The sequence below is a fragment of the Lithobates pipiens genome, unplaced genomic scaffold, assembly GCF_037356315.1.
Source record: "Lithobates pipiens isolate NorthernLeopardFrog02 unplaced genomic scaffold, aLitPip1_a1.2 Scaffold_23, whole genome shotgun sequence".
NCBI classification, from domain to species: domain Eukaryota; kingdom Metazoa; phylum Chordata; class Amphibia; order Anura; family Ranidae; genus Lithobates; species Lithobates pipiens.
Genome location: NW_027507785.1, coordinates 122,536,919 through 122,562,909, shown reverse-complemented (window position 1 = coordinate 122,562,909; position 25,991 = coordinate 122,536,919). Strand labels below are relative to the sequence as shown.

The 25,991-nt window shown below is 47.8% G+C and overlaps 1 long non-coding RNA gene across 1 annotated transcript; it reads left to right on the top strand.

The window, feature by feature from the left end:
- Positions 1-15,234: 15,234 nt before the first annotated feature.
- Positions 15,235-20,247, top strand: LOC143927867 (uncharacterized). Its single transcript, XR_013262333.1, has 2 exons — positions 15,235-15,549; positions 19,496-20,247. It is a non-coding gene; the product is annotated as an uncharacterized LOC143927867 (long non-coding RNA).
- Positions 20,248-25,991: the final 5,744 nt, after the last annotated feature.

The window sequence follows — 25,991 nt, the reverse complement described above, 5'->3', positions numbered from 1 at the left end:
AAACTGTTTGACGAACAAGGTTGGGCAAACAGTCCGCGCGTGTGTACGCGGCCTTAGAGTATGCCTGTTTGGCCTGGTTGACGAGGTGGTGCCTTCACGGGCACTGCGAACAATGCTGAGTATCCTGTTGTTTTACGGTAGAAAATCCATTCTTCTGCATTGGAAAAAACAAGGGCCCCGACGGTTTCCTTTTGGAAAAACCTGGTAAACATGATGCTGCCATATTACAAACGCACATATGAGGCCAGAGGATGTATGAAAAAATTTGATAAGGTCTGGCACTCCTGGCTTAATTCCAGCACCACTGTAGGATAAATCGGTTGGGAATGTGGTCGGGTTGAGAATAAAGGAGGTACTTGCTGATGTGAACCATTGCTGATACATGACAGTATGGGGAAGAGTCCTGTGGGTACCCTGTTAATACTATTCTATAGTGGGATTCAGACACTGAATGTATAAGGGAAAGAAGATGTGTTTGGTTCACGGGTTCCGGTCGGGCTGTGACTTTGGGTTGGGGGGGGGGGAAGGGGGGAGGGGGGTGGGGGGTTTCGGTTGGATTAGCTAGTTGTTGATGTTAGTTAGCAATGGCCTATGGCCTGTGGATGCGTCCATATGATGCGTCCAATGTTGTTTGTATGTTCTGCATAAAATCAATAAACAGAATAAAAAAAAAAAAAGAAATATAGCAACGTAGGAATTGCTCCAAGTACTGATTGGCTCACTCTGCAAAGAGAACGCAAGCTGGATTCCCAACTGTGCACAAAAGGCTCGCCAGAACTGGGAGACAAACTGACTGCCCCTGTCCAAGACAATCACCTTGGGTAGCCCATGTAAGCGAAAGATCTCCCGAGCAAAAATGGAAGCCAGTTCCTTAGAGGTAGGCAACTTCTTAAGTGGAATACAATGACACACCTTTGAGAACTGGTCAACCACCATAAGGATAACAGTGTTGCCTTGGGAGTTGGGCAACTCCATAATCCAGGACAGTTTTGATTTAAGCAAATAAAAGGGTATTACTGGTGACCTCCACGATTTAGCTATAGAGACCCTTGCCGCCACAAATATGAAAGCTATAAACGTTCTCATTGGCCTCGATGCCCCTTCCACGGGGCGCCCCAGTAGCGCATGCAACGGCGACTTCCGAAGGTTCACTCCGGTCAAAGAGTAAATAAAATTGTACGTGCGTATCCAGAATCTTCGCACCTTGGGGCATGACCACCATATATGATACATGGTCCCATCCGCAGTGCAACCTCTAAAGCACCGTGGGGACGCCCCTGGAGCAAAAGCAGCCACTCGAGCTGGAACCATATACCACCTCAATAACACCTTATAGTTTGCTTCAATCAAAGAAGTATTAATAAGTGCTCTAGATGCACTTTGTGCTACCTTGTTCCACTCCTCCATTCGCAAGGTACATTGCATATCTCTTTCCCATCTCTCCATATATGGCAACTTCTGAGAGGTCGGGAATAAGATATTATATATCATGGAAATATGACCTTTGTGGTTGTCGTATGTCCTGCACACGGTTTCCATTGGGGTACATGTAGTGAGGTCAGAAGTGCGACTTAATGTTGCCAGAAAGTGCGCTATCTGAGTAAAGCGAAAAAACTCTGACCTCGGGAGCTGATATCTGTCCTGTAAGGATACTCGTGACAAGGCCCCTTTATGGTCGCATAGGTCAGCTATGCGCAGCATGCGCAGCAAACCTTTATTAGTCCACCATAAAAAATCTTGAGGCCGTAAACCCGGGGTAAACAGAGGATTATCAAGCAGAGGGGCTAACGGGGCATGCCTAGATCTGAAGGCGTGGGTGGTCGACAATCTATCCCACAAATTTAGAGAGTATGACAGGGTCGGGCACATCACCTTGGGCCTATCTTTTGCTTTCATCCAGATTAAATGGCTAATCTCTCTTCTAGGGAATTGGGAGGATTCCAACAGCATCCAGAGTGGTTTGTCTTGGCGTGTATGGAACCGAATTAATTGTGATAACACTGCTGCCTGATGGTATTTAAACAGATCCGGCATGCCCAGGCCACCCCTCGCTTTGGGTGTGTACATTGTTTGTCTGTTCACCCTAGGTCTACCATGTCCCCATACATAATCTAATAATTTTGCTTGAAATTTCTGGAGCTCCCGCCTATCAATAGAAATCGGGAGAGTCCTGAATAGGTAAAGCACCTTTGGAAGAACCGTCATCTTAACGGAGTACAACCTGCCAAACCATGACGGGGGGTTATTCGACCAACGTTTAAGATCTGCAGTTATTTTGTTAAACAGTGGAGGGAAGTTATGTTTGTAGAGCGTGGTCAGAGATGGGGTCAGCACAATACCCAAATAGGGCAGGGACTTGTCTTGCCATTGAAAGGGGAAGGAACTCCGTACAGCTCGGACTATATGGGGTTGTAAGGACACGTCAAGTGCTTGGGATTTAGAGTGATTCACCCTTAAACCTGTAAATGATGTGAACTGTTGTAATACCGCATGGAGGTTGGGCAGGGAAGTAACTGGAGAGGAGAGGAGCAATAGTATATCGTCCGCAAACATTGCGCATTTGTGTTCCCGACCCCCACTCGTGACTCCCAATATATCCGGATGTTCACGGATCTTGATGGCCAGTGGCTCTAGGGCCAGGATAAATAAAAGGGGAGACAGAGGACACCCCTGGCGGGTCCCTCTGTGAATACAAATGTTTGGTGAGTGATGGCCTTTAATTACTAGTGTCGCCATGGGGCCGTCATAAATCATTTTAAGTATAGTCAAGAAGCTGGGCCCAAAACCATATTTGCTCAAAATAAAGAATAAGTAATCCCATGACAAAGAATCGAACGCCTTATGCAGGTCGAGGGAGACCAGTAATGCACCCCTCCGTCCCCCCCCGTCCCAACCCGAGTTCAAAGCGGAGATAATATCAATGATACGTCTAGTCTGGTCCTGGGCCTGTCTAGTGGGGACAAACCCCGACTGGTCCGGATGAATGTACTCCGCCAAGAATCCATTCAGCCGTGTGGCCATTATCTTCGTCAGCAATTTGAGATCTACATTAATCAAAGATATGGGACGATAGTTCGTGCAGTCACCGTGGTCTTTGTTCGGTTTCGGTATAACATGTATATAAGCCCGGTTCTCATGTGGAGGTAGAGGGGAACCCCTTCGCAGGTCATTGTAAAAAGAGCAGAGATGTGGGGTCAGAATCTCTCTAAACTTGCGGTAATAGTGGCCCGAGAGGCCATCAGGGCCTGGAGATTTTGACGGATTCATAGATTTGATGGCCCCCTCAATTTCTCTCTCAGTAAACTCTGCCTCCAACAGCTCTGCGTGTTCCTTAGACAATGTGGGGAGTTGTAAATCCTGCAAGAATGTTCCCGCCTCCTGCGCCTCAAAGTCCTTGGGAGATTCGTACAGCTTAGAATAGAATGCATGAAATTCTTCTATTATGAGCTGCGGGTTTTGGGAGGTTTGGCCATTCCGTAATCTCAGTTTGGGAGGTGCTGAGTTAAAAGGTCTAGGATTAAGTTTCCTAGCTAGTAGAGTGTTAGGTTTATCCCCGAGGGAGTAAAACCGGTGCCTATTCCATCGGACGTACTTTTCCGCTTTAGTCGTGAGGCTCATATTCAGAGCCAATCGCGCCGTGTCTATCTGTGTTCTAAGGTCGATTTGTGGTTTTAGTTTTTGTGCCCGGGTCAAGTCTAGTAGTTCTTTCTCCTGCTGCTGTATCACCTTATCCCGTTCCCTTTTGCTTCTAGCAGACAACTGTATCAATGTCCCCCTAATCGTGGCCTTGTGGGCCGCCCACACCATGGAAGGGGAGGTGTCTGAATAGGGATTGTCTTGAAAGTATTGACGCAATGTGTTTTCTATTTCAACAACAAGAAGTGGATCATTCAAAAGGGACTCATTTAATCTCCATGCCGATGAACGTGGCTTGGCCCATAAACCTGTAAGAGTTGCTTGAACCAGAGAATGATCAGACCATGCTACTGGGATAATTTTTGACCCCGATACCTGCGGTAATAGAGGGGACAGGGTAAACAAGTGGTCGATACGGGAGTATGTTTTGTGCACCGAAGAGTAAAAGGTAAATTCCCTAGTAGAGGGGTGTACGTTCCTCCATAGATCAATAAGGTCGTAGCTATGCAGTAAGCGTGCTATTTCGCAACTTTGTTTTGGGGCGTGTTTCAGGATGGGTTTCTCCAGATTAGATCTGTCCAAAATCCGATCTAGTGAGGTATTACTATCGCCCCCGAACACCACATGTCCCTCCACATGGGTCATTACCGTCCTCAGCATTTCGCGAAAAAAGGGAAGTTGGCCCACATTAGGGGCATAATAAGAGAGGAAGGTGACAGCTCTGTCATCAATCTTCCCAACTACCAGGATGTATCTACCTTCCCTGTCCTTTACAACATTAGTTGGGGTAAAAGGGACTCGTTTTGCAAAACATATGGCCACTCCCCGTTTCTTGTCGGGTCCACTAGATAGATAAACTGTGGGGTATCTGGCATTCAAATACCTGGGGGTTGAGGTCCGTGAAAAGTGTGTCTCCTGCAACATTAAAATATCCACCCCCAATTTATGATATTGATGAAACGCCTTCGCTCTTTTGGTTGGGGAATTCAAGCCCTGCACATGTGTCACCACCGAGTAGGTCATTTGGGAGTCATTTGTCATGGTAATTTGGCAGGTTGTACTCACTGTGCATCAACTGAAAGAATTCACCCCGACCGCCATCGAAAGTATTCGTACGGATTCCCAGCCAGAGCCGGAGCGCATCCAATGTAAGAGAGGTATGAAAGGAGAGAGAAGAAAAAGAACAGTGTAAGTTAAAGGTATAACAACAAAAATAGAACAGCATATTCATTGTCGCCTCTAGGACGACAAGGTATCAAAATTGTAACTTAAGATAACCTGTGTACTGCCAAGCAGTACACCTACTGGGGCGCTAAGTCCCCCTTGTTCGTTGTGAAGTTGTCTCCACCAACCGTGTAAAGACAAGTTCACCACAAGTGGCGTGCGCCCTCCTCCGGCCCTGTGTCTACATTAATTATTGAGCGGGTCCGACCAGGACGACCGCAGGGTCAAGGCATCTGGAAATAATAGTAGGCAGCAATTAAATGGCAGAACCTCTAATAGGCATAAACTCAAACTAGCCCTTACGGGCAAGCCCTCCCCCCGGGCTCCAGTAGTAGGCTAATTAACCACATAAAATAAAAAGGAAGGGGAGGGGGGGGGGGGTCCGGACCTCTAAGGCCTCAAAGCAAACCAAGTTCTTTCCCGCAAAGAAATCCCTCTTGGGACTAAAGAAGAATATAGGGTTTATCAAGTTCAGTCCAGTCAAGTAACCGACGGAGTCTTCCTGGCCCTGGATCTGCCCTGTTGGGACCACAAGGGGGAGACCGGTCGACTCGCTTCCATGGAGGCATTGGGAGCCACAGGCTCCAAGGGAAGCAGACCCAGGTTCTGGAGTAACAGCTCACCGGAGTGGAAATCTGAGAAGTAGTGGGTTTTGTTCTTGTAAGCAAATGTCAATCGAAATGGGAATGACCATCGATACTTTATGCGGTGTTCAATCAAATGATTCAGAAGCGTTTTCAGTGATCTCCTCTTTTGGATTGTCGACTGGGCTAAGTCCGCAAAAATCTGGATCGTGTGCCCCGCTAGAGATATGTCACCCCTCTGTCTCGCCTCCATCATTATTTGCTCTTTAATCCGGTAATAGTGAGGCTTGACTATCACATCTCGCGGAAGTCCATCTGGTCTTGGGGCCGTCAAGGCTCGGTGAACCCTATCCAATTCAAGTTGGTGGGGGGAGATGTCTGGCAACAATTGTTTCATCAGAGCGTGTATAGATTCCTCCAGGTTCACCTCGGTTTCTGGGAGTCCGCGTACCCTGAAATTGTACCTGCGAGACCTATTCTCCAGGTCCTCTATCTTTGCGTTTGCCTGATCCAGCTGGTCCTGGAGAGATGTAATCATTCTAGAGTTTTGATTCACTCTTTTCACAGTACTGTCCATTTTTGACTCTATGGTGTCCAACCTCTCTCCTATATTTTGAAAGTCTTGCCTCATGCCCGTGGTGATTATAGTACATGCTTTGGACAGTTCTTGTTGTAGTAGAGCAGAAAATCTAGCCAGGAGGACCGCGTCCCCTGAATAAGTAACCGCTGGGAGGGGGTGCTGGCCAGGTCCGCTACTATTTTGACTCAACGCCACTTCAGCCAACTCAGCCATCTGCCTGTCTGTGGAGGAGGCCGGAGAGTCAGCAAACATAACGCAGTCAGGGGAGCCCGACCCAGGGGATAGTTGTCTTTGAGGAGAGAAGAGCTCATCTTGAGACTGGGATGAAAAGGGGTCTCTATGAACCTCAGCTTGGGTGACAATGCTAGAGCGAGGTAATGGTTTCTGCTGGTTCAGTTCCCCTCTGCTTGCTATGTCCCCCCTCTCCTTCCCCTGAACAGCTTGTGGGGAATTGTGCTCCTGCGAATAACCGCCCGTCGCTGTGTGCTGAGGTGGGGAGTGGGATCGCTGGGCGAGTAAACCGTCAAGGTCTGTGTCCTCTTCCCCCTGTTGGCGCTCGTCTAGAGGAGCTGTGTGTAGCTGGAGAGGTCCTGGGCTGCCACGCTGCATGTCTCCCCTCCCGGGCGCCATCTTGGCTCGCTGTGAGGCCTGCATGGAGCGGGACTTACGGGACTGCTGGAGGTGCTGCTTGTGGTGCGATCGGCTCCCCGCCGCCCTCCGCGGCATTCTCCGCTCCCAGTACACTGCCTGCTGGTCCGGTGTCGTCCCGGTCGGCTCCCGCCGCTTCTTCTAGCTTGTTTTGGGCCGGAGGCTAGCGGAGCCCGATCAGATCATGTCCGATCTCGGCGCCTCGCGCATGCGCACTTAGAAGCAATCTTTTAACCCCTTCGATGTCTGTTAGAGTGTGATGTCCAATCCCCAAACAGGCCTGGAAAATTAGCCCATTGAGACAATGACAAAAAACAGCAAAGTCTCTCAGAGCAAATCTAATCTTTATTCTTTGGTGTGAATATTTTAAAGGGGGCTTTCAGAAAGTACCGCCCGAGGGGCGTGGCCGGACGCAGCGAGAGGAAGACGTGTTCCAGCTGAGCTCCGCCGGCCGAATCCTTATCCACCGCCATCCGCCCTCATCGGGCGGTTTCTCGGCCAGCAGAAGCCTCAGCCCCGTTGCTTAACGCCAGCGGAACATCCCTGGTGTGTTTTGGGCGCATTTTCGAGCCGCGGGCCCCGCGATCAGGCTTGCGGCCTACTTTTCTCCTCGAGCCCCGGCCGCCATCTTGTGGCCTGCGGAGGCACCGGAGCCTCCGCCCGGGAGTGCCGCTCAGCGTCCACAGCACGGCGATCGGGTCGCCGCGGTCATCAGGGGACCCCTGCAGCTTGAGGCCCCAACTCGGAGGTGACGGCCCCACCATACTAGGACGCCAGCCAAGGAGGAACACTAACAGGAGCAGAGGTAGGCGGCCATCTTGGTACACCCTCCACATCACTGCAGGCACCCTATGTTCCCTGGGCTAGGACCAGGCCCCCCCCCCAATAACCTCTATCTACAGCACCCAATGTATGTCAGTGGCCCCGGAGGGCCCTGAGAGTGACTGACGAACTTGTGTGGGGGTGTTTGCGCGGACGCTAGGAGGATGATAGTGTAGTCCCTTAGTGTCGCGCCGTCGGACAGTACCACCTGACATATAAGGCATACCCAGTTATATTTCTTTGCCACTGCTACCCCGGCTGTGCGCTACTGAGTGAGCGGCGGGGATGTATAATACGCCCCGGAATCGTCCCCGCAACAAATCACAACAGAAATCATCCCCGGCACCAGGGAAGGCAAAAGGGAAAGGCAGGATGGCGCCCGAACCCCCAGAACCTGATGACACCACTCAGCATTCGGACGATAGTCTGTCACAATTCCCATCAAACCTAACGAGCCCGGCGGACACCGGCTCGGATGCCCTGCTGCAGAAGTTCCGCACTATAGTAAGGGATGAGATCAACGCAGCTTCCCGTAAATTATCTGCGGAACTGGTGAAAGGTCTCAAGGAACTGGGGCACCGCACAAATCAGCTCGAGGAGAGGATGGACCTGACGACCACGGTGCTGGAAGGTCACGAGGAGGAGGTAGAAAAGCTTAACGCAGAACTCCTTGTTCTACAGGATAAACTTGAGGACTCTGAAAACAGGGCCCGTAGGGGCAACCTCCGCATCCGAGGTCTCCCGGAGACCATTATAGACCTTCAGGGTACAGCAACGGCATTCTTTCAGGAGCTCGCACCTGATATCCCGACCGAGCGCCTTGAATTCGATCGAATACACAGGTCCCTCGCTCCCAAGCCCTCGGAGGGTCCGCCCAGAGATGTTATTATAAAATTTCACTTCTACAGGACCAAAGAGCGACTCCTCCAAGCCGCCAGGGAACTACCAGACATATCGTTTCAAGGCAATCCCCTTCAACTATTTGCGGATCTTTCCCCGGTCACTATTGCTAAGAGGCGAAATATGAAGCCCTATCTGCAAATCTTACAAAACAGGAACATTCGCTATCGGTGGGGATTCCCCTTTAAACTTTCTTTTTACCATCTGGGACGCCAGTTTCATGCTTCTTCCCTGCCGGACCTGCGACGGCAATTCCAGGAACTTCAGTTTGACCTTCCCCCCTCCCAGCCTGAGCCCGCCATGGCCCGCCCGGGCCCTTCCAGAGTCCCACTGCATTCCTCACAAGCATCTCAGAGTGGACCTCAGGCCCTCCGTTCCCTCAAGGCTCAGAAATTTCAAGAGGCCTCCTCGGGTGGACATCGCTAGAAGTCAGAAAGGATCCTGTCTCTTGCTTTGACTTGCTTGACTGCCCCCTTTTTTTTTTTTTTCTTTTTTTTTTTTCATTTTTTTTTCTTTTTTTTTTTTTTTCTACACGCTGCCGACACGCGTCCTGCAGGCCGGTATTGAGAGAGTTTGCTGCAATTTAGACGCCCGGGCAATATTCTTTTTATGACTCAAGTGGAAGCCACACCGAGCCCCCCCTTTATGCCTTGGATGGACTAGGGCTTCCTACAACTCCAGTTTGCTGCAGCCTATCATTTCCATGAACATTGGTTTTTCTCAGGGAGCGTTTGCCCTTTTTTTTTTTTTTTTCTTCCCCCCCAGCAACAAAAGCCTAATCCTCAAATTTTTTTTTTTATTTATTTATTTATTTTTATTTTTTATTTTTTTTTTCTCACATATAGTCTCACGTCTATCCATTACCCTTCTAGAAGTGTATATTTGTATTTTTTATAACTCTGTGTGCTCCCCTTAGGCTTTACCATGGTATATCACCCCCCTCCCCTTTTTTTTTTTTTTTTTTTTTTTTAATTTTTTTATTTATTTATTTATTTATTATGTTTGTTGTTGCTTTTTCCTATTTTTGCCCCTCCAGGTAATGGGCGGTTAGAATTTATGACTCTCGCCCTCACGAACCGGAACCCCCCGTTGCCGCCCGGGAATCACTAGTCCAGGGGGTCTATTACCGTGGCCACCCGGGGACTATGTCCCTGCTCTTACGCTCTCACTCTATGGGCCTTTACGTGGAGAGTTTCCTTCCAGACAGGGCACGGCCCGGCCTATAGGTTTCTTATTTTTGTTTTTTGTTTTTTTCTGTTTCACGTGTCCGGTGCCTTTCGGGCTGGACTCAGACGGTGCTAACTTCAGGTTGCATGTTTGTTTTTTTTTGTTTGCACAGGGACTTACCGTCTAACCAAAGCAATTTTTTATAGGCCTTAGCTTACGGGCTCTATGTTCCTTATGCCAGTATTTTCTTTTTGTTTATTCTTATTATTGTTCGTATTTTTGTTTTATGCAGTTATGCCACTATTGTCATGTTTTTTGACATTTGCAATAATTGTTAATGCTAAGTCAGGTGGCTTCCGACGGACCACCGTTCCCCCATGTGTTGGTTCTTGGCTCGGACTCCTGCCCGAGACAAATCCCAACCGCGAAGTGGGTTTTATATCCCACGACCGATAGCAATCTTGCTGTGTAATAAATATTGGTACCTAGCACTGCATGTCTCTACCATCCATGCTATAATGATGCTCTTTATCCCTTCTCTATCCCCCTCTTTACTTCATTCCTTTCTCCCTCTCTCCTCCGGGCGCACGGGGTGTGATCTTCGGCTCCAGGTAAGCGTTTTTCTGTTACTCTATCAATGACGATTAAATGGCTGTCCCTGAATGTTCAGGGAATGAATTCCCCCCACAAGAGAGTTAAAGTATTTAAGTACCTTCGCAGACAACACATTGATATTGCTTGCTTGCAGGAGACGCATTTTTCTGAGACCTCTCATCCTAAGTACTTTGATGCTCACTTTCCTCAAGTCTTTATGGCGAATGCCGCAACTAAACAGCGGGGGGTTCTCGTGGCGTTCCGCAAATCAGTTCCATTTAGTTGCGCTAAACGGATAGCTGACCCTGACGGCAGATATTTACTACTTCAAGGCACTGTTCATGACACAGAAGTGACTATACTGACGTACTATGCCCCCAATGTGAGCCCGGGACCCTTTTTGACCCATGTCTGCGCGCTGCTGGCTTCCCACGGCAGGGGCACCCTTCTACTGGCGGGAGACTCTAACTTGATTCTTGACCCTAAAGTTGACAAACACCCACCGGGGAAAAACGGCCCGACGACTAGCGCCACTTCATTCAACCGCGCCCTGCAATCTCTGGACTTAGTTGATCTATGGAGGGACTGTCATCCACGGGGCAGAGATTATACCCATTATTCCCACCCCCACCAGGTTCATTCACGGATTGACCACATGTTTATGCTTAGGCGACACCTACCACTGGTGGAAAGGGCCTCAGTCTTGGCCGTACCGTGGTCGGATCATGACCCTGTCTTGATTGTCTGCCGTTCTATCCTGGATAGACCCCACCTTTCCCCCTGGGTCATGAACGACTCGCTCCTTTCCCATTTGGAAACTACACAGGAGATTATTCGGGCCTCTGAGGACTATTTTCGCGAAAACCTGGGCTCAGTGAACTCGCCGGTGGTCCTCTGGGAGGCCTATAAAGCAGTGTTGCGCGGACGTATAATCGGCCTAGCCTCGGTCCGGAAGAAAACTAGAGAGAAAAAACAAAGGGAGATTGAGTCCCGATTGGCAGATATATCCGAGAGGTTCAAGCAGTTCCCTACCCAGAGCAACCGCAAGCTACTGGAACGAACCAGATCTGAGCTTGACTTGTGCCTCACTGAGGAGGCCGAGCGGGCACTCCGCTGGTCCCGCCAACGATGGTACCAGAGAGCGAATAAACCGACGCGCATGCTGGCCAACAGACTCCGTACATTTGCCCCCAAAATGACCCCAATTACGCTGAGGGATCGCAATAACGTCCTGTCCGGGAACCCAAAACATGTCTTAGAAGAGTTTGGGTTCCGCCTAGCGAAGCTGTATACGGCATCGGGGGGGGCCTCAACTCAGAGAACGGCGGACTTTCTTGCGGGCCTGTCGCTCCCATCCTTGACGGGGGCTCATGTCACCCTTATGGATAGGGACTGTCACGTACCTAGTAGTTGAGCCTGGAATGCAGGGAGCGGCCCCTCGTATCCCCTGGTTAAAGAACCCCTGGAGGTGGAGACAGGTATTCAATAGCTCAGGGGGCACAAGTGCCTGGCAGGTAGTACTGGTCCGGAGAATCAGCTGGGCACCGACAGCAAGTTGGCAGAGCAGGAGGTGCTTGGCTGTAGCGGGCAGGCACAAGTGCGGAGACTGGCTGGAGAGCAGACGTCCGGTAACACAGGAACTCAGACAGGCAACAGGAACAGCGGAGTCGGGTACAGGCCGGGTCAGCAGGAATCGGTCAGCAAGGTACAGAGGATGAGGCAGAGACGTGGTCAGACAAGCAGAGGTCGTAGGCAGGCAGCAACGGATCAGGGTCAAGGAACAAGCCGGATATCAGGAACCAAGGTAACAGGTACAGATACTGGAAGCAAGATCACGGACACGCTGTAGACTGGACAGCACGGGTAGGAGGGAGCCAGTGACTAAAGAAGGCCTTAGGGCGCCAAACGGACGTACGACGGGTCAGCGCGCCCTTGCACGTACACGTGCACCCGTTCGTGACCTGCGTGCGTGTGTGTGCGCGTTCGCGTCGACGCGAAAGCGTTCGTTCGCTTTAGCGCGCGTCCAAGGGGAACGACGGACTCTCCACGACGGGTTCCGACGGGTAAGACTCCTGTGTTTGGCCGAAACGTCAGAGTGGTCGTGACAGGGACATCCAACCCTCAGAAGTTCTACAAGCCATAAAAGAACTTAAGGTGGGTAAGCGACCTGGGCCGGACGGCTATACCGCGCTATATTATAGAAAATTGGCACCAGTAGTGACGCCCCATCTGGTGGCTATGTACAACTCGGTGAAGAGAGGCTGTTCTCTTACCCCGGATCTTTTGACGGCAAATGTAGTAATGATTCCAAAACCTGATCGTGATCACTCATCTTGGGCCAATTTCAGGCCCATCTCACTTATCAATATCGATATGAAGCTTCTGACAAAAATCTTGGCGACACGCCTAAACTCATTTCTCCCTCGTCTGATAAAAAAAGATCAGGTCGGTTTTGTGCCCCAGAGACAGGCTGGCGACGCAATCCGCCGTATAGTGCAACTCCAACACCTAGCTCACACTCGCTCTCTCGAATCTATGCTTCTCTCCCTCGATATGACTAAGGCTTTTGATACCTTGTCGTGGCCCTACCTTATGTCGGTTCTGAGACGTTTTGGCTTCGGGTCCCCGTTCATGTCCTGGATGTCGGCTCTATACGACTCCCCTAGAGCAAGAGTAAAATATTACGGGTTTGAATCCCCCATCTTTGATATTCGTAGAGGGACCCGCCAGGGATGCCCATTGTCACCCCTTCTTTTTGTACTGGCGCTGGAACCCTTGGCGGAAGCGATAAGAACGCACCCCGACATCAAAGGCATTGAAATAGCCGGTTCTCCCCATAAGATCTCCCTGTTTGCTGATGACATTCTCCTTTTTGTCACTTCCCCTAGAACCTCCCTGCCTAATCTGCACGCCCTACTACGGACTTTTGCATCACTCTCGGGGCTTCAGATCAACCCGTCGAAATCAAAAGCGTTGTCGACCAACCTAACCCAGGATCTCCTGAGGGACTTGCAAGCGGCCTTTCCCTACCAATGGGTCTCCTCCTTACCCTATTTGGGAATTTACATCACCTCCACATATCAGGCCCTATATCAGGCCAACTACCCACCACTGTTCAAGCGCTTATCGGATATGCTGACATCATGGTCATCTTTTCCCCTCTCATGGTTCGGGAGGATATCGGCCATCAGAATGGCATATCTCCCGAAGCTACTATATTACTTTAGGGTCCTCCCAATCCCGATTCCTTCACACATCCTTAATATTCATCAGCGTAGGGTCCTACAATTTATCTGGGGGTCATCCCGCCCCCGTATCAATAGACAAATCATGTTCGCTAAGAGAGCGAATGGAGGCCTTGCAGTCCCGAACCTAAAAAGCTACTATATAGCAGCCGCCATAGCACCCCTCTCTCATCTCCATGAGACGTACCAGCTCCCATTGTGGGCTACTATCGACCTACTCGACGTGGACCCCATCCCTATATCCTCCTTACCCTGGCTCCCACCAAAACACCGCCCCACGATTACGGGGCCCTGTATGCTCCACACTTTGAGAGTTTGGGACTCAGTGAAGTATTCGGCAGGGCTGGCTTCCCCCCACCTCCCGCTGCTGCGGCTCCTTCGTTGCCCCCTTTTCCCCCCGGGTCTTGGTAACTCAGCACAGTTTAAATGGTGGACCCTCAATGGTTTCGTAGACGTTCATTCCTTACTTACTCCTACTAGAATACTACCATTTGCAGCCTTGCGCTCATCTCACGATATACCCTTAAGGGAGTATTTTAGATATCTCCAGATTCATCACTTTCTGCAAAGCCTCATCAAGTCCCAGGACGCCCCTCACCGGTTGTCATCGTTCGAGAGCATCTGCAGATCCAGACCTCATTCTCCTGGTCTGATTTCTTTAATATATTCAGCCTTGATCTCCGGGAGGAAACCCCCGGTGCGATCCTATCACCAGCAGTGGGAGAGGGACCTGGGGAAACAGCTAGATCCGGAGGATTGGCAGGCGATGACCCTAACCTTGTCAAAATGCTCCTGCAACGTTATAATCCTAGAGAACGCCTATAAGGTCCTGTACCGGTGGTATTACACCCCGACGCGCTTAGCCCGCTTTGTTCCCACCTGCTCCTCTCTCTGTTTCAGGGGGTGTGGCCAGGAGGGTACAATGGCCCATATTTGGTGGACGTGCCCGAGGGTGTGCAGATTGTGGGTCAGGGTTTACGCGTTACTCCGCAGTTTACTCCGGGTGAACCTAAGAAGGGATCCTTTCGAGGCTCTTCTCGGGAAAGCGATACCAGAACTACTACGCTCAGAACGGCAGTTGGCACAGCATCTTTTTACCGCAACTAAGCTGACTATAGCGCGAGCATGGAGAACCCCGGCTCTCAGCTTTGAGGCAGTCAAAAACCGTCTGAATGATGTCATGGTCAATGAAAAACTGTCTTCTGTTCTCTCCGACACTCATACCAAATTTCTTAGAGTCTGGCAACCCTGGATAGCGTACCACCACTCTCCCAGATTTGATACCACCTTGCTGTCACTGTAGGAGCCTGGTGGGACACACCCCGTGGGCCCATCGCCCCCCCTCCTCTTTCTGCTTCCCTCTCTTCCCTCCTGACCCCCCTATCCCTCTGTGGCTCTCCACACCTTCTGTCTCCTCCAATCTCCTCTTGCCCCTTGACTTTCCCCCTGTTTCCTTCCCTCCTTTTTTTTCCTTTCATCCTTCAACTACACCAGATATGATCATTATAGGCTTTAGGCATACTCCAGGCCGTGTTTATGTTACATATATGTGAAAACCCAGGATCTATTTTGATCCAGGGAATGTGTACAAGGTTACCTGGTAATTTGCTTTAATTGTACTAAACTGCAACTTTCTGTACTGACATCCCACTGTAAGCCTATTGTACTGATCCATAATATTGTTACTCTGCAATAAAAACTTTTGTAAAAGAAAGTACCGCCCTTTGATCGTGTCATACAGATTATCCAATTGTATACAAGTACAGCCTACAACAAAAGTGAAACTAGTGATTCCTCAAAATCATGTGCTTTCCAAGAAACAAAACAACTAGAAGAAGATAACAGCAACATGAGAAACAGAACTAGATTAGCAAAACTAGAGCATGTATATTTGTGAAGTGGATGTTAGAGAGACACAAAATGGAAACCGATTTTCTTAAAGAATGGAAGCGGTTAAGCTAAATATTGCTTCAAGGAGGAGCATGGACCTGAGCAGCAAGAATTTTGTCTCCCAAAGGAGAAGTAAGACTGGTGCGAACCGTAGCCAAGATATGATCAGGAGGAATCATAGGAACTGGAACCGACTCCGACTTGGAAGTGGAGGAAAATTGTCGTAACAAGGCATCAGCCCTTACATTCTTAGTACCGGGTAAGAATGAGACAATGTAATTAACCACTTTCAGACCGGACCAATTTGCTGGTCAAAGACCAGACCACTTTTTGCGATTCGGCACTGCGTCGCTTTAACTGACAATTGCGCGGTCGTGCGACGTGGCTCCCAAACAAAATTGACGTCCTTTTTTTCCCACAAATAGAGCTTTCTTTTGGTGGTATTTGATCACCCCTGCGGTTTTTATTTTTTGCGCTATAAACAAAAATAGAGCGATAATTTTGAAAAAAACGCATTATTTTTTTACTTTTTGTAATAATAAATATCCCCCAAAAATATATAAAAAAACATTTTTTTCCCTCAGTTTAGGCCGATACGTATTCTTCTACATATTTTTGGTAAAAAAATCGCAATAAGCGATTATTGATTGGTTTGCGCAAAAGTTATAGCGTTTACAAAATAGGGATAGTTTTATAGCATTTTTATTAATAATTTTTTATTATTTTTTTTTTACTAGTAATGGCGGCGATCTGCGATTTTTATTGTGACTGCGACATTGTGGGAGACCCATCGGACATTTTTGACACATTTTTGGGACCATTGTCATTTATACAGTAATCACTGCTATAAATGACACTGGCAGTGAAAGGGTTAACCAGTGGGTGGCAGTGTAGGGGTTAAGTGTTCCTAGGGGTGTGTTACTAACTGTGGGGGGGTTGGGCTTTAGTTTACTGAACACTGATCTCTGCTCCAATCACATGGAGCAGAGATCAGCGTCACTAGTTGCTAGGCAGAATGGAAAAATGTTGTTTACACAGCATTTCCTCCATTCGGCCGCTCCGTGAGACGATCGCGGGGATGCCCGCGGCGATCGAGTCCGCGGGTCCCGCGACCGGACTCACGGGGGTCCCAACCAGCGCGGGAGCGCGCCGCCAGCGGCGCGCTCCCGATGGCAGGGCGGCATTGAATATTGGACGTACCTGTACGCCAATATGCCTGCCCGTGCCATTCTGTCGACGTACATCGTCGTGCGCTGGTCGGGAAGTGGTTAAAGCTCAACAAGAAAAGAGCCCATCGCACCCTTCCGGGAGAAAGTCGCTTAGCCTCAGACAAGAATGTAAGATTCTTATGGTCAGTAAGAATAAGAACAGGCACAGTGGTACCTTCAAGAAGATGTCTCCATTCTGTCAGGGCTAAAATGATTGCCAACAGCTCTCTGTCACCAATCTCATAATTGCACTCAGCAGGTGACAATTTCTTAAAAAAGTAGCCACACGGATGCATAGCACTCTCAGAGATAGGACATTGAGACAGAAGGGCGCCAACTTCAGTCTCAGCCCTTGTACACACGGTCGGAGAATCCGTCGGAATGTGTCCTATCGGACCGTGTTGTCGGATAATCCGACTGTGTGTGGTATGCATCGGACTGATTCCATCGGAATATCCGTCAGACCAAGTTTTCCAACATGTTGGAAATATTTTCCGACCAACTGGTCCGGTCGGACATACTCCGATCATGTGTAGCCTACTCCGACGGACAAGATGCCACGCATGCTCACATTCAAATTCCGACACGGAAGCGCTCGTTCAGGTAAGACTACTGCTCGTAAGCGATATAGCACATTCATCACGCTGCAATGTTTAAAATTCTTTCATCAAGCGCATTCTCTTGTTCTTTACAATGCTGCAAGAATTAACTTCTTTTGATGCTCATAGTCACACACACTTCTCCCGAACGTATTTCATTACTCTTTTTTAACCATTTCAGCAATACAATTTTAGTTTGCGTCACATCTACACAATTTTAGATTTGGTTTATTCTTTTTTGGATGTTTTTTTATTTTTAATTCCTAAAAATCTCCTTTAACCACTTGAGATCCGCGCTATAGCCAAATGACGGCTACAGCGCGGATCTCCTTTTCCGGGACTACGTCTATTGACGTAGTCCCGTGTACGAGCGGCCTGCGTGCCTCCTGAGGGGCGCGCGCGGCGCGCTCTGTGATCGGCGAGTCCATGAGACTCGCCTGATCACCGATCCGTGCAAGGGGTCGATCCCGACCCCTTATCACGTGATCAGCTGTGAGCCAATGACAGCTGATCAGGTGATATAACGGAGCCGGTAATCGGCTAGTATTCCTCCTCGCGCTGACAGCGCGAGGAGAAAAAAAAAAGCCGATCACTGGCGGCCGTGATCGGGACATCAGTCCCGATCACGGCCAGCAATGCAAGCGCCCACCTGCCCCCTGCCAGTGCCCACCTGCCCCCTGCAGTGCCACCCTAATAAAAAGTAAGTGCCCCCCGTCAGTGCCACCCAGCAGTGCCCACAGTGCCACCCAGCAGTGCCCACAGTGCCACCCACAGTGCCACCCACAGTGCCCACAATCTGCCTCAAAGGTGCTGCACCCCAGTGCCGCCCAGCAGTGCCGCCCATCAGTGCCCAGCAGTGCCACCTATCAGAGCCACCTATCAGTGCCACCTATCAGTGCCCATCAGTCCCATCTATCAGTGGTACCTATCAGTGCCCATCCGTGCCACCCATCCGTGCCATCTTATCTATGCCCATCTTTGCCCATCAGTGCCGCCTTATCTGTGCCCATCGGTGCCGCCTTATCTGTGCCTATTAGTGCCGCCTTAACTATGCCTATCAGTGCCCACCAGTGCAGCCTATCAGTGCCCACCAATGCAGCCTATCAGTGCCCACCAATGCAGCCCATCAGTGCCCACCAATGCAGCCTATCAGTGCCGCCTAATCAGCGCACTTCAATGAAGGAGAAAAATGACCCGTTTGCAAAATTTTATAACAAACTATTAAAACATGATTTTTTTTTTTTTTTGCATTTTTTTTTGTTTGTTTAGCAAAAAATAAAACTCCGAGCTGTAACTAAATACCACCAAAAGAAAGCTCTATTTGTGGGAAAAAAATTTCATTTGGGTACAGTGTTGTATGCCCGTGCAATTGTCATTCAAAGTGCATCAGCGCTGAAAGCTGAAAATTGGTCTGGGACTGAGGGGGGTTTAAGTGCCCAGTAAGCAAGTGGTTAAAGACAGTTTGCTCATTTCTCCTTTTTTTGGGGTGTTTTTTGTGTGTAAACTTACCACAACAACATTATTTTATTTTTTATCTTTGGTTTTTCTTTTTAATCTACAGGAGGTTGTTTAGTGTTGGTACCCCTTTTTATTCATTTCGCTTTGTATTTTTGAAATGTACATGCCTGCTCACAAATAAACTGGCCTTTTGGAAGGAAAACACATTACACAAGTATTTCATCAAACAAAAAAAAACGTTATTTTGGTCGCTATAAAATAAAAATAGGAACGCAGCACTGGAGAAACTTCTTACTTTGGTGCAGCCTTTGGCCCCCAGGGCAGACATGAACAAATTAGAATAGCAAAACTTGGTGGCCTGAGGAGTAGATATCTCAGGGAGAGAAGTCTTCTCCCGAAGTCCTAGAGAACAGGAAATTCAGATGCCATTTCTGTCCCCAGGATGTGGATCTTCAAGAGGCTGCATCTTCTGGCAGACCAGACTGAACGATCTTCTATTTATGTCCCCAGGCTGTGGTATTATGACAGAATGCAGTTTCTGTCAGACCAGGCTGAGGTCAGAGAATCACTCTCTACTCTTCCTTCCACGCGTCCTATGCTACATTCCACACCCAATGAGTCTTCCGACGCCCAACCTGGGCCTTCCACTCAGGAAGAACTGGGGGAGCCCAGCTTGAGCCAGGTATAGTATTGTTGTACATATTTTGGGAGTATAAATGAATGATGTTAACTTGATTTTTGCTCACTAATTGCTGAGTTTAGAAAGTGTTTCACATATCAATAGACAGTAGTGGCCAAAACCTTTGGGACAAGAAAGAAAAATGCTGGGCTCAGAATGATAGTCTTTTCTATTGGTTAACAATTTGCAACAGTCTTGATGTGAAAATTGTGTGTGTTTGATGAACCAAAAACTAAAACGATGTCCCTTTTTCATACACAGGAGGAACTCAGCCAGGAACAGGAGGGTGTGGAATGCAGCAGCCAGGCGGTGGCTGTGGAAAGTGGCAGCCAGGAGGAGGCAGGGGTAAGTGGCAGCCAGGCGGTGGGTGGGCAAAGGAGCCTCACAGAATGCCAGGTCCCTCCCCTCCGTCTTCCACGCAAAAGGGCAAGAAAGGGGGGGAATGTTGAGGAGTCAGCCCTGAGGCTGATTGGGGAGGCATCAGCGGCCCTACAAGCAAAACCCACCTACCAAGAGGTCTTTGCCGCCTTGGTTGCATGCAAGCTTGAGAAAATGGAAGAGGGGCAACAGCTCTTGTGTGAGGAGGTTATTATACACACCCTCAAGAAGGGTCTGTTGGGCCAAATGACACAAGAAACACACTTGTGTGGTTTGGCCCATGCCCCTCCTCCTCCTCCTCCTTTTGCCACAGCCACAGCCTGGAAGGAAGCGTGGAAGGAAGACCAGAGAGTGATGACCTGGGTTCAGTCTGGTCTGACAGAACATGCAGCCTGTTGTAGTACCACAGCCTGGGAACATAGATGTCATCTGCTGCTGTTCCGGGTTTCATGGACTTCAGGACCAGACTTCTCTCCCTCAGACATGTACTCCTCAGGCCACCAAGTTTGGCATTTAAATAGTTGATGTGTGCCCTGGGGGCCAAAGGCTTCGCTAATCTCCCCAGTTTCTCCATCGCTGCCTCCCTCTTTATCTGTTACTGACACCTAAATAAAGGTTTTTTTTGTTTGAAGAAATACTTGCGTATGTGTTTTCCTTCCAAAAGGCCAGTTTATTTGTGAGCAGGCAGGTACATTTCAAAAATACAAAGTGAAATGAATAACAAGGGGTACCAACACTAAACAACCTCCTGTAGATTAAAAAAGAAAATAGAAAAAATATAATAATGTTGTTGTGGTAAGTTTACACACAAAACATATCCCAAAAAATGGAAAGATGAGCAAACTGTCAAAAAAGGAGAAGTTTAGGGAAAAAAAATGCAGCCAAAAACGAATAAACAACATATAAAATTGTGTAGATGTGACGAATTCAAAAATTGTATTGCCGAAATTAGTAAAAAAGAGTCAGAAAATACGTTCGGGAGAAGTGTGTGTGACTATGAGCATCAAAAGAAGTTCCTTCTTGCAGCATTGTAAAGAACAAGAGAATGCGCTTCATGAAAGAATTTTTAACATTGCAGCATGACGAATGTGCTATATCGATTACGAGCAGTAGTTTTACCTGAGCAAGTAATTCCGTGTCGGAATTTGATTGTGAGCATGCGTGGCACCTTGTCCGTCGGAGTAGGCTACACATGATCGGAGTATGTCCGATTGGAGCATTTTGTTGGAAAAGTTGGTCCGACGGATATTCCGACGGAAACAGTCCGATGCAGACCACACACAGTCGGAATATCCGACAAAACGCTCCAATCGGACACATTCCGACAGAATCTCCGACCGTGTGTACAAGGGCTTAGTTTCTGAAGCACACAACAGACATCTGCGTGGTGGCTCTCCAGGGACTTGGAAAATATGAGGACATAATCAAGATAAACCACCACACATAACTGCAACAAATTCTCGGAGGACATTGTTAATAAATTCTTGAAAAACTGTTGGGGCGTTACAAAGGCCAAAAGGCATTACCAGGTATTAATAATGGCCTGTTCTGGTAATAAATGCAGTTTTCCACTCGTCCGTTGCTCCCTTGAGGTGGTCAAATAACTCTGTAATCAATGGAATCGGGTAGGCATTCTTAATCGTGACACAACTGAGACCCCTATAATCTATACAAGGTTTCAGTTCACCGCTTTTCTTCTTCACAAAGAAGAAACCAGCACCAGCAGGAGACAAGGATTTGCGGATGAAACCTCGAGAAAGTGCGTCAACAACATACTCCTCCATGGCCTTATCCTCCAAGACCGACAAAGGGTAAACCCGGCCACGAGGAGGTATGGCACCAGGTTGAAGGTTGAAAGAAAACACGTAGGGAGTAGATGCAGTAAAAATTACATACACTACATTTCCTAGTAAAATACATATTACTCTAGTATTCTACTATACTTACAGGGGGCGTTTCTGAATGAATAGTAAAGTCTTTGTGTAATATGTGAATCAGTATCCCTTCTCCTAAAGGGTGTGTAGCGGAGATATGTATGTCTTTATCCAAGGCCGCATTTGCAACATACTTTCAGCAGTAGAAATTGAAGAATCATTTGTTCGTTCAATACTTCAACAATAGTTGTTTTATTGTTCAGAAAGATAAGCAAAGACAAGACTGACATCTGGTAACATATGGCATCGTTATAGTCTCCGAAGGAGGAAAGGGGCATTTGATCTACATTCTCCAAAGTTTAAAGTTCTTTCTCTTCCCAGCTCTTTCCTAACTCTCATAATCCTACTCCATTCTTATACTGTTTCATAATGTTATGTCAGCATATCCTAATAACACCCATATTTGCATATATACCTAATATGTGTCAGTCTATAGATAAGTAGCATAACTCCACCCATTGTCCTGACATAGTAACTCAAAAATAGATGTACCTTCTCAGCAAAACCACTCCTCTGTGTACTCTGTGTTGTTCTGTGACCTGCAGAGACCATCACTTATTACCATACATATAACTTACATATATTTTCAGAAACTTTTATCATTTAAAATATTAATTAACTCAAAAACTTCTAACAATTCCCCCTCAATGCACTATATTCAACAAATATAATAAGTGCATTCATCTTAAATAATAAATGTCTCTGATTCTCTTTTTTCAATACAAACAATACAATAAACATTAACCACTTGCCTACTGGGCACTTAAAGTGGAGGGCCACCCTGAAAACCCAAAAATGTTAAAAATGACAAAAAAATCAAAAAAAAATAAAATTAGAAAAATTATTTTTTTTTACTTACCAGAAATGCCTGTTGCTAGGCACTTTATCCTAATCTTCCTCTTCCTCCTCCGCGGAGATCTTCTGTCTTCGTCGCGGCGTCTTCTGGGTAATGGGTCGCGCTGTGTTCTGGGAACTGTGTGTTCCTGAACACAGCGCGTCCCATTCAGAAAGCGCTGCGGGACTCGCGCATGCGCAGTAGTTCCGGGACTCGCGCATGCGCAGTAGGAAACGGGCAGTGAAGCCGTAAGGCTCCGCTGCCTGTTTCCCTTACAGGGAATGGCGGCGCCGGGACCCGAGAGCCGAGGGACGGCTCGGCCTCAGGCGGCCGACATCGCGGGCGCCCTGGACAGGTAAGTGATTTTATTAAGTCAGCAGCTGCAGTGTTTGCAGCTGCTGACTTTTTTTTTTTTTAAACTGGCCCTCCTCTTTAAACACCCTTCCTGCCCAGACCAATTTTCAGCTTTCGGTGCTCTCACACTTTGAATGACAATTACTCAGTCATACAACACTGTACCCAAATGAATTTTTTGTCCTTTTTTTCCCACAAATAGAGCTTTCTTTTGGTGGTATTTGATCACCTCTGGGGTTTTTATTTTTTGCGCTATAAATGAAAAAAGACCGAAAATTTTGAAAAAAAACGCATATTTCTTTGTTTCTGTGACAAAATTATGCAAATTATTAATTTTTCCTCATAAATTTTGGCCACTATTTATACTGCTACATATCTTTGGTAAAAATAACCCAAATTAGTGGATATTATTTGGTCTTTGAGAAAGTTAGAGAGTCTACAAGCTGTGGTGCGAATCACACAAAATTGATCACATCTGATGTACTGGTGGACTATCTCACTTCTTGCGACCCGAACAAGTCAGAAAAGTACAAATACCCCCCAAATGACCCCTTTTTGGAAAGTAGACATTCCAAGGTATTTAGTAAGAGGCATGGTGAGCTTTTTGATGTTGTAATTTTTTCCCACAATTCTTTTCAAAATTAAGATTTTTTTTTCCACAAAATTGTCATTGTAATAGGTTATTTCTCTCACGTGGCATGTGTATACTACAAATGACACCCCCAAAAAAATTCTGCTACTCCTCCTGAGTATTACAATACCACATGTGTGGGACTTTTTCACAGCCTGGCCACATAGAGAGGCCCAACATGCAGGGAGCGCTGTCACATGTTCTAGAAGCATAAATTACACATCTAACTTGTTGACTACCTATTACACTTTTGAAGGCCCTGGAGCACCAGGACAATGGCACGTGACACTGATGACAGATGGCACTAAAACGTGGCACTGATGACACTTATACGTGGCACTGATGACACGTGGCACTGATGACAGATGGCACTAATATGTGGCACTGATGACAGATGGCACTTATATGTGGCACTGATGACAGATGGCACTTATACGTGGCACTGATGACACTTGGCACTAATGATAGATGCACTAATACGTGGCACTAATACGTGGCACCGATGACAGATGGCACTAATACGTGGCACCAATGACGCGTGACACTGATGACAGATGGCACTGATGAGTGGCATTGATGACACGTGACACTGACAACAGATGGCACTGACAGGTGGCACTGATGACAAATGGCACTGATACGTGGCACTGATGACAGATGGCACTAATATGTGGCACTAATGACAGATGGCACTATGTGGCACTGATGACAGATGGCACTTATACGTGGCACTGATGACAGATGGCACTGGGGACAAATGGCACTGACAACAGGTGGCACTGGGGACAGATAACACTAACAGGTGGCACTGGGAACAGATAGCACTAACAGGTGGCACTGGGGGCAGGTGGCTCTGGGGAGGATGGCACTGGGGAGAGGATGGCACTGGGGGGAGGATGGCACTGGGCGAGGATGGATATGGGGCGAGGATAGCACTGGGGCGGATGGAACTGGGGGAGGATGGCACTGGGGCGGATGGAACTGGGGGAGGATGGCACTGGGGCGGATGGCACTGGGGAGGATGGCACTGGGGCGGATGGCACTGTGGGAGGATGGCACTGAGGCGGATGGCACTTTTATTTCTTTTTTTTTTTAACTTACGGCCGCTGCAGCCGTTGATCTCTCCCTTCTCAAACGCTGTCTGTGTGAGGAGGGTGAGCGGCGCTGAGAGATGATCTCATATGTTTACATATGAGATCATCTCACATTGAACACGCCGATCGCGCTGTAAACGGCCGCTGTGATTGGCCGTTTACAACGATCTGTGACTGGCTGTGTCCGAGGGACACGGCCAGCACAGAATTTCCTCGATGCGCGCTCGCGGGAGCGCGAATTGCGGAAGTAAACATGAGGCCATTCAGGAACGGCCTCCCGGCAGTTAGCGTCCGCTCTGTAGCCATATTTCGGCTATAGGGAGGGCGCAAAACGGTTAATACAATACACATTAATACATTTTAGTGTATCAGATATTGTACATAAACATTTTCCAAAACTCTGAGATATTTCTATGAAAAATATTTAACTATTTCATTCCATTGAGAAAGTATAAATTATTATATTTATTAATTTTAATTCTCCATCTACATCATGTAATATTAAAGATTTTCTTCTTTGAACTTCATAAATTTATTTAACTTCTTGTGAAACTCTTATTACTTTAACCATATCATATAACCATTTTAACCACTTCCCGCCCAAGGTACGTCCAGGGACGTCCTTGACTTCCCAGAGAGATATCTGAATGATGCCTGAGGCCACAGACATCATTCAGATATCGGCATTTTCATCCGGCGATTCCCTGCACCAGAAGAATGATCATAGCGGCTGTTCCACCGCTTGATCGTTCTTACAGGCGGCGGGAAGGGACGCCCCCCTCCCGCTGCCCTCCGGTGCTTCTACCGACTCACAGGTCACAGGATCGGTCACAGGATCCGCCGGCCCCCGGATGATACCATAGAGATTTCCGGTGGACCAGACGGTCCCCGGAGTCTCTATGATCGTTCGGAGGCCGGGCGCGATGTTATGACATCACGCCCGGCCTCTGCATTCAAAATAACAGCGCCGATTTGGCTGGGAAGCCGTGATCGTTTTTTTATTTTAGGCTTCCCAGCCTAGAGGTGAGATATGGGGTCTTATTGAAAGCGGGGTCTTAGTGACCCCATATCTCACTGTAAATAGGTCAGATCGTGCCATATTCCTATTAAAAGGGATGTTTACATTCCTTGTAATAGGAATAAAAGTATTTTTTTTTTTAAGTGTCAAACTAAAAAAATAAAAGTAAAATTAACAATAAAAAATAAAAAAAGCGCCCCAGTCCCCGTGAGCTCGTACACAGAAGCAAACGCAACTACACATGTGAGGTATCGCCGCGAACGTTAGAGCGAGAGCAATAATTCTAGCCCTAGACCTCCTCTGTAATCCAAAACATGTAAACAGTAAAAAAAATTAAAGAGTAGAGTACGTGCAATTTTGAAGCGTGACATATTGGGTATCTATTTACTCAGCGTATCTTCATCTATCACACTGTGCAAAACAATTGGGCTAACTTTACTGTTTTTTTTTTTTTTTAAGCATGAAAAATTGTTGCGCAAATACCGTGCGAGATAAAAAGTTGCAACAACCGCC